A 13,672-nucleotide genomic window follows, 5' to 3' on the forward strand; every position below is an offset into this window, starting at 1 on the left:
GTGTTTTAGCTTCATCCCTACCCACTTTTCTTCTCCCTCTGTTGCTTCCTTCCATTCCTTTTTTTTCTGGAGACAGAGTCTGGCGCCATCTTGGCTCACTGCAACTTCCGCCTCCTGGGTTCAAGCGATTCCCCTGCCTCAGCCTCCCAAGTAGCTGGGACTACAGCTGTACACCACCACACTCTGCTGATTTTTGCATTTTTAGTAGAGATGGGGTTTCACCATGGTGGCCAGGCTGGTCTTGAACTCCTGACCTCAGGTGATCCGCCCTCCTGGGCCTCCCAAAGTGCTTGGATTAAAGGCATGAGCCACTACGCCCGGCCTCCTCTCTCTTTCTTCCACCTTTTTGTTTTACCTTATTCCTCCCGCCACTCCCCCTCCCCCTTTTATTATTAAAACAGCTTAAACAGTGGGACAAAGGTCACATTCTATTGTATTTCTAGAGGGATGACACCTAGCTAGATTGTTTGACTAGAAAGACTGAAAATTTCCAACAGAAGGAATAGCAAGTAGGCTGAGAGGACTGGAAAGGTACCTAACCCTAAAGCTTGTGTAAAGTAGAGTGATAAAAACTAAGTTCCCTAGCACAGTTCAGTAGTGGAGAAGGCAGTCTTTATGGCAGGAGAGTAAATAGAGGTGTTTAAGATAAAAGTCTGAAACACTTAGATTTTGCTTAATGATGTCAAAGAAATGTTCTTAATTTTATGGAAAAACTGTTTTTTAAATCCTAGAAAATTCTACGTAATTCTTTTGGTGTGTACGTGTGTGTGGGTGTGTACAGACACACCTTCATATTTTAAAATAAATGTACTGTGAGCTTCCTAGCTTTATTTTATATTTTATTTTATTTTATTTTTGAGACGGAGTTTTGCTCTTGTTGCCCAGGCTGGAGTACAATGGCTCAATCTTGGCTAACTGCAACCTCCGCCTCCCAGGTTCAAGTGATTCTCCTGCCTCAGCCTCCTGAGTAGCTGGGACTACAGGCACCCACCACCACGCCCAGCTAATTTTTAAAATATTTTTAGTAGAGACAGGGTTTCACCATGTTGGCCAGGCTGGTCTCGAACTCCTGACCTCAGGTGATCCGCCCGCCTCGGCTTCCCAAAGTGCTGGGATTACAGGCGTGAGCCACCGCATGTGGCCTATTGTTTTTATTTTTTAAGACAGAGTCTTACTTTGTTGCCCGGGCTGGAGTGCAGTGGCATGATCTCGGCTCACTGCCACCTCTGCTTCCCGGGTTCAAGTCATTCTTGTGCTTCAGCCTCCGTAGTAGCTGAGACTAATTTTTGTATTTTTAGTGGAGACGGGGGTTTCACCATGTTGACCAGGCTGGTCTTGAACTCCTGACCTCAAGTGATTGACAGCCTCTGTCTCTCAAAGTTGAACCTGCTAACTTTAAATAGTGTATATTGTTAATTTTAGGAGATGTTTTAATTCCATGTACTTAAATGTTCTTGTGAGACACACTATATCATTTCCAAATAAGCTCTTTTCTTTTTTCTAATTCACTTTTCTCCAAATTTCCCAAATTTGCTAATAATAGAGGTGAGTTAAACAGGACTCTAGCATTCTGATATGTTTGTTCAAGATCTGGTTCGCAGCTTTTGTAGTCAACTGGTTTTGTGTGACAAAGTTCTGTATGCTTATAAAAGTTTTTAAATCATTTCATAATTGGTGATGTTGTAGAAAAAAACCAGGTTCTTGTCACACAACCAGGAGAAGTTTGGCACGCAGACACTTTGAAGGGTGAGGGGGAATGGAATTTATTGGGTGAAAAGGCAAAAAAAAACCTCTCAGCAGAGTGAGAGGGGTTCCGGTTAACAGGCCCTCATCTCACAGATTGAATCTCAGGTCCCCACCCAGGAACAGGAGAGGCCTGTCTCCTTCCCCCTGCAAACGGCCCGAACTTCCTGAGGCTCCACCCTGTCCTCCCAGTGCACAGGCAGGTGGGCGATTCCGGGGGTGGGGGGGAGGGCTCCTCCTTATCTTCACAGGTGGGAGATTGGGGGGTGCAGGGGGGAGGGCTCCTCCTTATCTTCCTCCTGCATCTATCAGTGAAGACACTGAGGTTTGCAATTGTATAATATCCAGGTTTGCAATTGTATACTGCAGTTGTATAATTTTATAATATCCAGAGTTGAAAAAAAAAATAAAATAGAGCTACATCAGCATTCCCTTTTTTTTTTTTTTTAATTTTGAGATAGAGTTTCACTCTTGTTGCCCAGGCGGAGTGCAATGGCACGATCTCGGCTCACTGCAACCTCTGCCTCCTGGGTTTAAGTGATTCTCCTGCCTCAGCCTCCCAAGTAGCTGGGATTACAGGAGCCTGCCACAATGCCCGGCTAATTTTTTGTATTTTTAGTAGAGACAGGGTTTCAACATGTTGGCCAGGTGGGTCTCGAACTGCTGACCTCAGGTGATCCACCCGCCTCGGCCTCCCAAAGTGCTGGGATTGCAGGCATGAGCCACCGCACCTGGCATCATTCCCATTTAAAATGTCAGGTAGATAATAATCTTTTCTTTTCGAATCAAGTGGGGGTTTCACTAAGAAGGGTAGAGTATTATTTCTCTGTGAGGCCAGGAGGCTATTGTTGGGTCCAAGAACAAATGCTTAGAGATAAGCTTGTTGGCCTCTCACAGTGTTGTGAGAGGGTTCAGAGTAGACAGACATGTGTCTTCCCCCTTTTCTGTCACCTTCCTTTCTGCCTACAATGCCCATTTTTGATATCCAGCTGGTGATAGTGGATAAATAAATCGTATCATAGTGTCAGCCTCCTCAGAAACCCATAAAGATTTCTTTAAGGATTTGGATCCGATATCTTTCTGAATTAGGCCCTAAATTGTTATGAATGTGAACCTAGGTTATATGTCTTGCCTGTGGTATGTGTGCTGCGATACTTTGAAGCAGAATGATTTGTGGATCATTTTACCGGTCCTTTCTCTTTTTTGGTCAAATGCAGATGGCATGGAGGAAATGGAAAGTTCTAGGCATTTTTACAACCACTACTATATAACTCTTATGGACCGGATAAATTTAGTAGACAAAGTAAGTGGTCAGTTTCTTGGACCTCAGTTTTCTAATCTGTAAAATCAAAGTTTCTTTGCATCAAAGTTTCTTTCTAGCTTTAAATTCTGTAATTCTTTCTTTGAGAATTGTGTAGCATGTATAATATTTATGGGAAGTAAAGTTCAAGTCACTAGAAAGAGGCAGAAATCAGGTTATCACTCACAGGGCTGTTTTTTCAGCCTAGTCTCTGCCAATCCAAACCTTGTTAAAACTACAATGTGGCAAGAGATGATGTCCCATTATTATTTCTTTCACTCGAGAATGCTTCAGCTATATAGATCTATCAAAGCAGTTGTTACACTGGTGAGTTTCCCCATATCCATCAGAAGAAGAAAATCCATCACGCTTTTGACTACTTTTTCCTCTCCAAGTAAATGATCTTTAAGAGAATGACATGTAATATAGACTTTACTATTCTTAAGGCATTGGAGAAACTGCATCTGAAATAAAATCAATACATGATGCAGTGGTGTATGTACATTTCAAATATTGAATGGCAAAACATTTTATCAAAGACTTTGGGACTAAATACCCGTCTCAGACTTACATAAAGTAGGATAGAATGCAGTAGAAATACGAGTGTGCCTCCTGTGTATATAATACCTAGTCGTGGTTCAGTTACTCCATATATCTCAACTACACTAACAGAAAGAGGTAGACTCGTTAGAGGTTAAGAAATGTAGACATTAGGGCTGGTATGTTTAGAAATTTGTTGTTTTTTTTTTTTTTTTAGAGTTCCATCCCATAATCTCAGTTTAAGTTATAATGATGGTTACCAGGCAACTTAGAGGAACAAAAACACAGTCTTAGCCTTCATATTTCTAGCTGAGGAAAGTAGACAAATAAAACAGAATTCTATCTCAGTTATGCACTGAGTGTGTGACGTGTGACCTTAATCTCTTTTTTTTTTTTTTTTTTTTTTTTGAGGTGGAGTTTTGCTCCTGTCCCCCAGGCTGGAGTGCAGTGGCTTGATCTCAGCTCACTGCAACCTCCGCCTCCTGGGTTCAAGCAATTCTCCTGCCTCAACCTCCCAAGTAGCTGGGATTACAGGCGCCCGCCACCACGCCTGGCTAATTTTTGTATTTTTAGTAGAGACGGGGTCTCACCATGTTGGCCAGGCTGTTCTTGAACTTCTGACCTCGAGTGATCTGCCTGCTTTGGCCTTCCAAAGTGCTGGGATTACAGGCTTGAGCCACCATGCCTGGCCCCAAATCTCTTAACCTTCCTGGATTTGGTCCTTGAAACCAGTAATTTTAAATTACTGGCTAAATTAATTAAAATTACCGGTTAAATTAATTAAAACAAATGGCCAATAAAGCCAAACAGACACTGAGTCTTTTGTTGGTGTAAATTCCTTTATATATTTCATAATGTCTTCTATGATATTGGTTTACTTTTGGGAATTGAAACCTATACAGAAAACCATCAGTTTCACTAAGATTTTACCATGAAATTATATATGAGATCATCTTCATTTATTTAATAAAGTGTTAAACACAAAGTTATTTCTAATTTTATTTGGGTTTTCTATGTTCTAAAAATTAAGACTGCCTATTCTTTCCCCCACAAAATCCAGCTCTGGGATTCATTCATGTATTCAAATATTTTTTGGTTTTCTATTTACTTTTCAATATGATCTTTTTTCATTTAATATGATCTATCATTTTATGATATTCCAATGGCCTCTTTTGGGTATAAGGTGGAATCACATTCACAGGTCAGCCTGAGATCCACCGGCTGATAGCCCTGCCCTGGGGCCAGCAGACCCTCAGCCTCCTTTGTAGTTCTTTTTCTTCTTCCTTTTGGGGAAGGATGTTAGAACGGACTGGCTTTGATGTCTGTCAGGCTGTTTCCTGCCCATCTGCCATTGCCCGCTTTCAACTCTCAGGGCCATTGCTGCTCATGGTCTCAGGGTTTACAGCCGCCATCACTGTGTTGGCTTCAAAAGGGGCTACTCTGGCCAGGCACGGTGGCTCACACCTGTAATCTCAGCACTTTGGGAGGCCGAGGTGGGTGGATCACAAGGTCAAGAGATCGAGACCAACCTGACCAACATGGTGAAACCTCGTCTCTACTAAAAATACAAAAAAATTAGCTGGGCCTGGTGGCGCACGCCTGTAGTCCCAGCTACTCAGGAAGCTGAGGCAGGAGAATCACTTGAACCTGGGAGGCAGAGGTTGCAGTGAGCCAAGATTGTGCCACTGCACTCCGGCCTGGTGACAGAGCGAGACTCCATCTCAAAAAACAAACAAAAAACAAAAACAAAATACACACACACACACACACACACACACACACACACAAAGGGGCTACTGTCCCGTTTATCACTGTAGTCCAAGTTTGGACACAGACCCTTCTAATAGTTCCTCAACGATTTCTAAGATAAGGCTATAATTTTGGTGTTTTTTGAGACACAGTCTAGCTCTGTTACCCAGGCTGAGGGGCAGTGGTGTGATCATAGCTCACTGTAGCCTCCTCCTCCTGGGCTCAAGCCATCCTCCTGCCTCAGCCTCCCTAGTAGCTGGAACTACAGGTGCACTCCATCATGCCAGGCTTTTTTTTTTTTTTTTCATTTTTTTTGCAAAGACTGGGTCTCACTATGTTGCCCAGGGTAAGTTACAGCATTTAACATAGCTTTATTAAAGGTATAGGGTAACAGGAGAGAATTATAGCATACAGAGTAACTTAGGACCAGATGTGAGATGATTATTTTCAGAATTTACAGGCCCAGGCCATCTGCATGGCTTTAATTTTGGATTGATCTGCTCCCAGGCTCTGCCTGCTTTCCGTGGAGGTGAAAGTCAGTATTCCCCCACCATGTCTAGACTCCTGAGAATGCAGGCTAAAGTCTCACTTGTCTCAGAGAAAAAAAGGAGAGTTTCTCCTTCAGTCTAAGGCCTTTTTTTCCTTTCAGGATCTACCTCTTTTCAGAATGACTAGTGGAAAGAACACTCATTTCCTTCAAAGAAAATTTCACAGTTTAGGAGTGTTATTAGCTTAATTCATAGCCCTAGCGAGACCCCTATGTAATACCATGGTCCGTAAGTTTTTAGCTTTGAGTACACATTCTCAAAGTACACAGGCTTTGAGTGATCCATGAAACCCGTGAAGCTGTGTGCAGATTTCTGGCCACATGCCTTTCTCTCGGGAGCAGATCCATCGCCCTCATCAGGTTATTAAAGTGGTCTAGCATCTCCCCAGAAGATTAAGAACCACTTAAGTAGGTCCAGCAACCCGACATTGGTTCAAGTGTCGATTAGTCATGTAGAGCATCAGGGGTTTCCTCTAGGTAGGGCTTCACTTAGAGTCCCTCCTCCATCAGCAAATACAGATGGGTTTTCACATCTTCTCTCCATACATTTGTCTCTGCTTCTGATCCACAAATAAGGGCTGAAATGCAGGTATCTCCACAGAGTGGTTTGTAGAAACCAGATGGTCCAAATCCATTCTTGGACAAGAAGCATTTCTCCAGAGTTAACAGAGTCTGCAGAGATGTAATTTTGCCTAGGCTTTACAGCTGTGGTCTTGTAACAATCTTTATTTCATAAGCTCTTTGCATAATTCAACTGCCTATTCAGCCAGTCTTCCTAGGATGAAGAAATTGTCTCTACAAAGTAGTATTCAGTTTCTACAAATAGATAGTCTATTGCCAAAGGATATCCACCTCACTGTGGTTTGAAATGTACTATTAGGATTTTAGAGATCTTAAAGCCAAGATTTAGCTAGGTCTAAATTTTTTTAATTTTTTATGTCACTTATTTATGTATTTATTTTGAGATGGAGTATCGCTCTGTCGCCCAGACTCACTGCAACCTCCACCTCTTGGGTTCAAGCGATTCTTTTGCCTCGGCCTCCTGAGTAGCCGGGATTACAGGCGCACACCACCACACCCGGCTAATTGTTTTTTAGTGGAGACAGAGTTTCACCATGTTGGCGAGGCTGGTCTCAAGCTCCTGACCTGAGGTGATCCGCCCGTTTAGGCCTCCCAGAGTGCCGGGATTACAGGCGTGAGCCACCTCGCCCAACCCTAAGTCTAAATTCTAATAATCGGCTGGGTGCAGTGGCTCACGCCTATAATCCCAGCACTTTGGGAGGCCGAGGTGGGTGGATCACGAGGTCAGGAGATCGAGACCATACTGGTTAACACGGTGAAACCCCTTCTCTACTAAAAAACAAAAAATTAGCCAGGCATGGTGGCGGGCGACTGTAGTCCCAGCTACTCCAGAGGCTGAGGCAGGAGAATGGCGTAAACCCAGGAGCTTGCGGTGAGCCGAGATCGCGCCACTGCACTCCAGCCTGGGCGACAGAGCGAGACTGACTCAGTCTCAAAAAACAAACAAACTAATAATCACCTATACTCCTTTCTCTCAGCAGCCTTTTCCAGATGGAAACTTCTCTGAGGTACCTGCCCCAGGACTTGGAGTCTAGGGGAGGGATGATGGCAATGAAAGGTTTCTTTTCTCCTGTCACATCTTGCTCCAGACCTCATCTTGTCTCCTGTTACACTTGGATCTCAGGCATCTATCCGGGCTTGATGTTGGAGTCCTCCAGGTGCCTCATAGGTACCCTGGACACTGGCAGGGTCACCTTTCTTTTCTGAAATTGCAGGGCAGCTTGATGTACATTGTAATGAACCCAATTTTTGATGCCTGGCAATGCATTTACTAAGTGCCATTTATCTTTTTGTGTGTGGAACGCATTCACTCTTCTAAGCAATGCCTGGATGTTCATTCATGTCTGGACTTCAGGTTAGGCATGAGGGTGAGGTAAAGTCATTTGCAACAGGGTTGCAGCTTTCGAAATTGGGGACGTGACTGGGCGCAGTGGCTCACGCCTGTAATCCCAACACTTTGGGAGGCTGAGGTGGGAGGATCACCTGAGGTCAGGAGTTCGAGACCAGACTGGTCAGTGTGGTGAAACCCTGTCTCTACTAAAAATACAAAAAAATTAGCTGGGTGTAGTGGTGGGCGCCTGTAATCCCAGATACTCAAGAAGCTGAGGCAGGAGAATCCCTTGAACCCGGGAGGCGGAGGCTGCAGTGAGCTGAGATCGGGCCACTGCACTCCAGCCTGGGTGACAGAGTGAGACTCCTGTCTCGATCTCTTGACCTCGTGATCTGCACGCCTCGGCCTCCCAAGTGTTGGGATTACAGGCGTAAGCCACCGTGCCCGGTGGGACGCTTTCTCAAAACAAAAACAAAAACAAAAAGTCCGGGCGCCGTGGCTCGCGCCTGTAATCCCAGCACTTTGGGAGGCCGAGGCGGGTGGATCACGAGGTCAGGAGATCGAGACCATCCTGTCTAACACGGTGAAACCCCGTCTCTACAAAAAAAAAAAAAAGAAAAAAATTAGCTGGGCGTGGTGGCAGGCGCCTGTAGTCCCAGCTACTCGGGAGGCTGAGGCAGGAGAATGGCGTGAACCCGGGAGGCGGAGCTTGCAGTGAGCTGAGATGGTGCCACTGCACTCCAGCCTGGGCGACAGAGCGAGACTCCATCTCAAAAAAAAGAAAATAAAAAATTGGGGACCAAGGCAAACAGTCTTGAGGCCTACTAACATAAAAGAATAATCAGAGTCTTGTGTAGCGGTGCCTGCCTTTTACTCCCAGCTACTAGGGAGGCTGAGGTGGGAGAATTGCTTGAGCCCAGGAGTTTGAGGCTACAGCGTGAATATAATCGCCACTGCCCTCCGGCCTGGGCAATACTAATGAGACCTTGTCTTTAAAAAAAAAGTTCAAGAAGGGCTTTTGACTGGGCCTCGTTTTCTGCCTCTGCTGTCCATGTCTCAGCATAATGTTTTAGTTTGAAATGGGATTGCTCTTTTTTTTTTTGCCTTCATCAACTGTTTTTCTATCTCGTGTGGTTTTCCTTGTTAGAGGTGGATGCTGGGGCTTTGAAAGCAGTCTGCTGAGTGGTTTCTAATATTACTGTTAGGTATGGGAAAAGGAAATCTGAGGGATGTGAATTTGGATCACTGACCTGGCAGGTTGTCAGTTTTCTCAGAGTGACGTAGTTTCTTGCTTAGGTGCCATCAGCGAGGGTTAACAAAGTCCTCTCACTTCCATGCCTCATGAAGGAACTCAGGAGGCGATTACAAAATAGCGTTGCTGAATCTCACCACAATCAGTGCAAGGGTAGAACATGTCTCCAGGTTATGATCTGAATCTCACCACAATCAGTGCAAGGGTAGAACATGTCTCCAGGTTACGATCGTGGCTCCTTCCTCTCTTTGCTCTCCTTGATCAGATTTCCCCCTCTATTGCTTTGTTTTGATGGGTATTTTACAGGAACCCGGGAGAGAACAGTCTCAGGCACTGTACTATGGTACCATTTCACTTCCAATTTAGAATATTTTAATAAGTGATGATTTTACAGATTTGTAACTTGTGATCATTTATTCATTGATAGAGAATGCTAACCAATTAAAAACAGCAACTTTCCTAGTGTCTTGGAGTTTGAAATTTCACACGAAGGAAATATAAAATTAGGAAGTATCTAATAAATAGTTGAAGTTCTTTTAGTTTGACATCAACTTTTAAGTGTATCAATTATTTTATTGTAGAGGATTTGATCGTCCTTTTGTGTACTATTAATATTAAATATCCCACTTTGGACTAGATGAAAATAATTATTTTACAACATTAATACCTTAGTTTAAAACATAGAGTATGTAAAGAAATGTGTGATGATAAACCATTTTGTAATTTATTTATTTATTTAATTTTTGAGGCAGAGTTTCGCTCTTGTTGCCTAATCTGGAGTGCAATGGCACGATCTAGGCTCACCGCAACCTCTGCCTCCTGGGTTCAAGCGATTCTCCTGCCTCAGCTTCCTGAGTACCTGGGATTACAGGCATGTGCCACCACGCCTGGCTAATTTTTGTATTTTTAATAGAGACGAGGTTTCTCCTTGTTGGTCAGGCTGGTCTCGAGCTCCTGACCTCAGGTGATCCATCCACCTCGGCCTCCCAAAGTTCTGGGATTACAGGCATGAGCCACCGTGCCGGGCCCCATTTTGTAATTTAGACCTTCACTAAGTTATACTGTCTTCCCTCACCTGATTGCCCTGAACTAATACCATTGTAATCTCTGTTCCAACCAGAGAGACAGTTTGCAGAATTTTCAGGGCTGCGCCACAGTTCTGGCCCAGGTTCCTGTAGATGCTGAGGTTTCCGCTGACTTCCAAGATAGCACGGAGGTGGGGGCGTTGTGTGCTATGCTGGGGTCAGAAGCTGAGCTTCCGTTGCCTTAGCATTTCGCTAATGACGGCTGTGCTGTGTGTCTTTATTGCAGGTGCTTTTTCCTGGTATTTGTTTGAGCTGTTGGTGTTCAGCCTTGGTCATTTAGATTCTTCTTATCTCCCTGTTATCATGGTGTTTAGTTTAGTGTGGTTTTTTTTTTTTTTTTGAGATGGAGTCTCACTCTGTCATCCAGGCTGGAGTGCAACCTCAGCTCACTGCAACCTCTGCCTTTTGGGTTCAAGCGATTCTTCTGCCTCAGCCTCCTAAGTAGCTGGGTCTACAGGCGTGCACCACTATACCCAGCTAACTTTGGTATTTTTAGTAGAGATGGGGTTTCGCCATGTTGGCCAGGCTTGTCTTGAACTTCTGACCTCAAGTGATTCACCCACTTCAGCCTCCCAAAGTGCTGGGATTACAGGTGTGAGCCACCACGCCCACCCCTCTTTTTTTTCTTTTCCTTTTTCAAATATTGTTTCTTTTCCTCATAGCTGCACTTTGTAATGCATAGGGTTAATATATTGTTATTAGATCTCCCTGGCCAAGCTTAGAAGAGAGCAAAGAGTCACTGAGAGCTAGATGTGTAGACAGGGGCCTAGAAAGTTTTGGTGGTTTGCTCAAGGTAACCCAGCGGGTGGTAACAGAGCTGAGACTTCTGGGAGCTCCTTTTCAGTGATGCTTAACCATGTCTCCCTTCTGCTGCCTGTAGCTGTTTCTGTGTCTGGACTTGTAATCATAGGTGGATTCATATGACACCTCTCTAATTGCACTAAGAACAGGAATGTCCACCCTCCTTGAAGGATATGAGTTCTAATGTGGATTCTTGGTCTTCTTTGGGGGCTCTTCTTATATTTAATGCACTTGTTGCAGCATATACTGAGAGTGTGAAATGTTTTCAGATGTAAACTACTGAATCATTTCAAGTATTTGTATTCATTAGTACTCATAGCACAAATGCCATTCCTGTCCCCTAAAGTGTGCAAAGCATGGGTGTTTGAGGGCTTGGCAACCAACGTGTGGGCACCTCTATTTTGAAATCGGTTTTGTTTGCAATTAACAAAGGTTAACAAAAAAGTCCTTTTGGGAAGTTTGGCCGAGGTCCTAGAATTTGTACATGCCTTTGCAGTGTGCTCATACTCTGTGGCACATCTAGGATCCTCAGCCCCTTGTTCTTCGCTTTTTCAGTTGACCAAGTTAAATATTGAAGGAAGAGGATTTCTTTCCTGCTACCAGGGGATTTTATCACTGTAAAAGGCTTTTAAATAATTTTTTAAAGTTGTGATAAAATACACATAACATAAAATTTGCCATTCGAACCATTTTTAAGCATACAGTTCAGTGGTGTTAAGTATATTCACATCATTGTGCAACCATCACCACCATCCATCTCCAGAACGCTTTTCATCTTGCAAGACTGCAACTGGGCATGGCAAAATATTTTGTACGTACAAATAAATCTTTAAAGCTGAAACAGGCCGGGCACGGTGGCTCACGCCTGTAATCTCAGCTCTTTGGGAGACTGAGGCAGGCGGATCACGAGGTTAGGAGTTCGAGAGCAGCCTGGCCAACATGGTGAAACCCCGTCTCTACTAAAAATACAGAAATCAGCTGGGCGTGGTGGCACGCGCCTTTAGGAGAATCGCTTGAACTTGGGAGGCAGAGGTTGCAGTGAGCCGAGATCACATCATTGCACTCCAGCCTGGGCTACAGAGTGAGACTCCATCAAAAAAAAAAAAAAAAAGGCTGAAACAATAAAATTCTTATGGTAGAAGGTGCAGTAGTGACATATCTCTAATTCAATTTATATTCTCTGTTTCTTTAACATTTCAACATCTTCAGGTAACATTTATATAGTGTTTTCTTATATTCTCATTGAAGATTCAAAACTCATGTGAGATAGGCATTAATATTCCCATTTTATAAATGAGGAATTTGAAGTAGTAACAGAAAAAAGGTAATGAACAAATCAGGACTCCAGCTTAGTGCTGCGGAGTTTAAATCCTTTTCTGTCTCCCTTCTACTGTGCTTCAAAAGGCTGTGACTGATGTTTTCTTTATCTATCTACCTAGCTAGCTGGCTGGCTGGCTATTTAGCTAGCGATCTCTTTATTTTGTGGGGATGGAGCAGGCATTGAGGGAGGATTTCTGGAGTTTTGTTTTAAATTCTGGGTCTTGCCCTGACAACAGAGAGTCGTGTTCATAACCTTGGGCATCTCATCATCGGATCAGGGATTATGGTGTTTTGCCTAAACACTTAGTAGATGCAGCAGCTGTCTATTCAAATATTACTTTAAAAAATGCCTGGAATTGTATTTAAATTGCTTCAATTATTCACTAATTAAATTGCAGATTGTTTCTCCAGGGGATTTTGCACTAGGCTGAGTTTCCTCAATTGTTTGTGTTGGACAATGACAAAATAAATCTTTTGCATTGTAGCTTAGTAAAAAATCCTGCTGAATGGGCTAAATAAGACCACAATCATCCCATAAGAGACTTATTTTTTAAAAAAACAATTTTTTTTTTTTGTAAGACCAGGGATGGACAGTTATTGGGGCTTTTGTTTGTTTTTATTTCTGTACTTTGATTCTGGTGCTTAAAATACCTGGAGGGGTCACAGACACAACGGAGGCCCATGTCTTCTATTGAATGTGTCAGCTTCCTTGGTCTGCATGGGTTTTACCAAGAACTGTACAATGGAATTCAAATATTTTAAAACCACATGTGTGTTTCTCACATGGCTGCTACCATTTAAATCTTTTGTCAGCCTGTTCAGGGGGTTAGATGCAGCAATCAGTTTGCCCTAGGACTTTCTCTAGAGTCCTTATAAATGGTCGTCTTGCTATAGCATTTACAAAGCATTTCTCTATGTGCTCTTTTCATTCACAGAGAGGAGGAAAAAACAAAATTGGGAAAAGGAAAGAACTTAGAAGGGTTCAGTGTCCCTGCAGAGCAGGAGCTTGTAACAATATGCCCTTGATATTTTAAAGCAAAAATCCTTGCTTGCTCTTAAAATGCAAATTGTTTCCATTCCCCTAAAAATAAAAATGCACAGTTTCATGCTAATGTTCACCTCTCTATCCACAGATAATTAAGACTTTGCTCTCAGAATAAATAAGTACCTAACACTTATGAGCACTGGCTTTGGGGCAGCCAGTGTCTATGCTAAACCTTTCACATGCACGAACCTATTTAATACTCACAACGTAGTGAGGAAGGTGGTATTCTCCCCATTTTACAGACAGGAAAAAGAAGTTCAGGGAGGGGGTTAAGAGACCTGCTCAAATGTCTCACTGATAATAAGTGGCAGATCTGGGATTGGGTCGTTTCTGTGATATAAGTGCTCAGGGTTTTTAAAAAGCAACAGGGTTTTTTTT

Source organism: Pongo pygmaeus, chromosome 5 (assembly GCF_028885625.2).
Source record: "Pongo pygmaeus isolate AG05252 chromosome 5, NHGRI_mPonPyg2-v2.0_pri, whole genome shotgun sequence".
Classification (NCBI taxonomy): domain Eukaryota; kingdom Metazoa; phylum Chordata; class Mammalia; order Primates; family Hominidae; genus Pongo; species Pongo pygmaeus.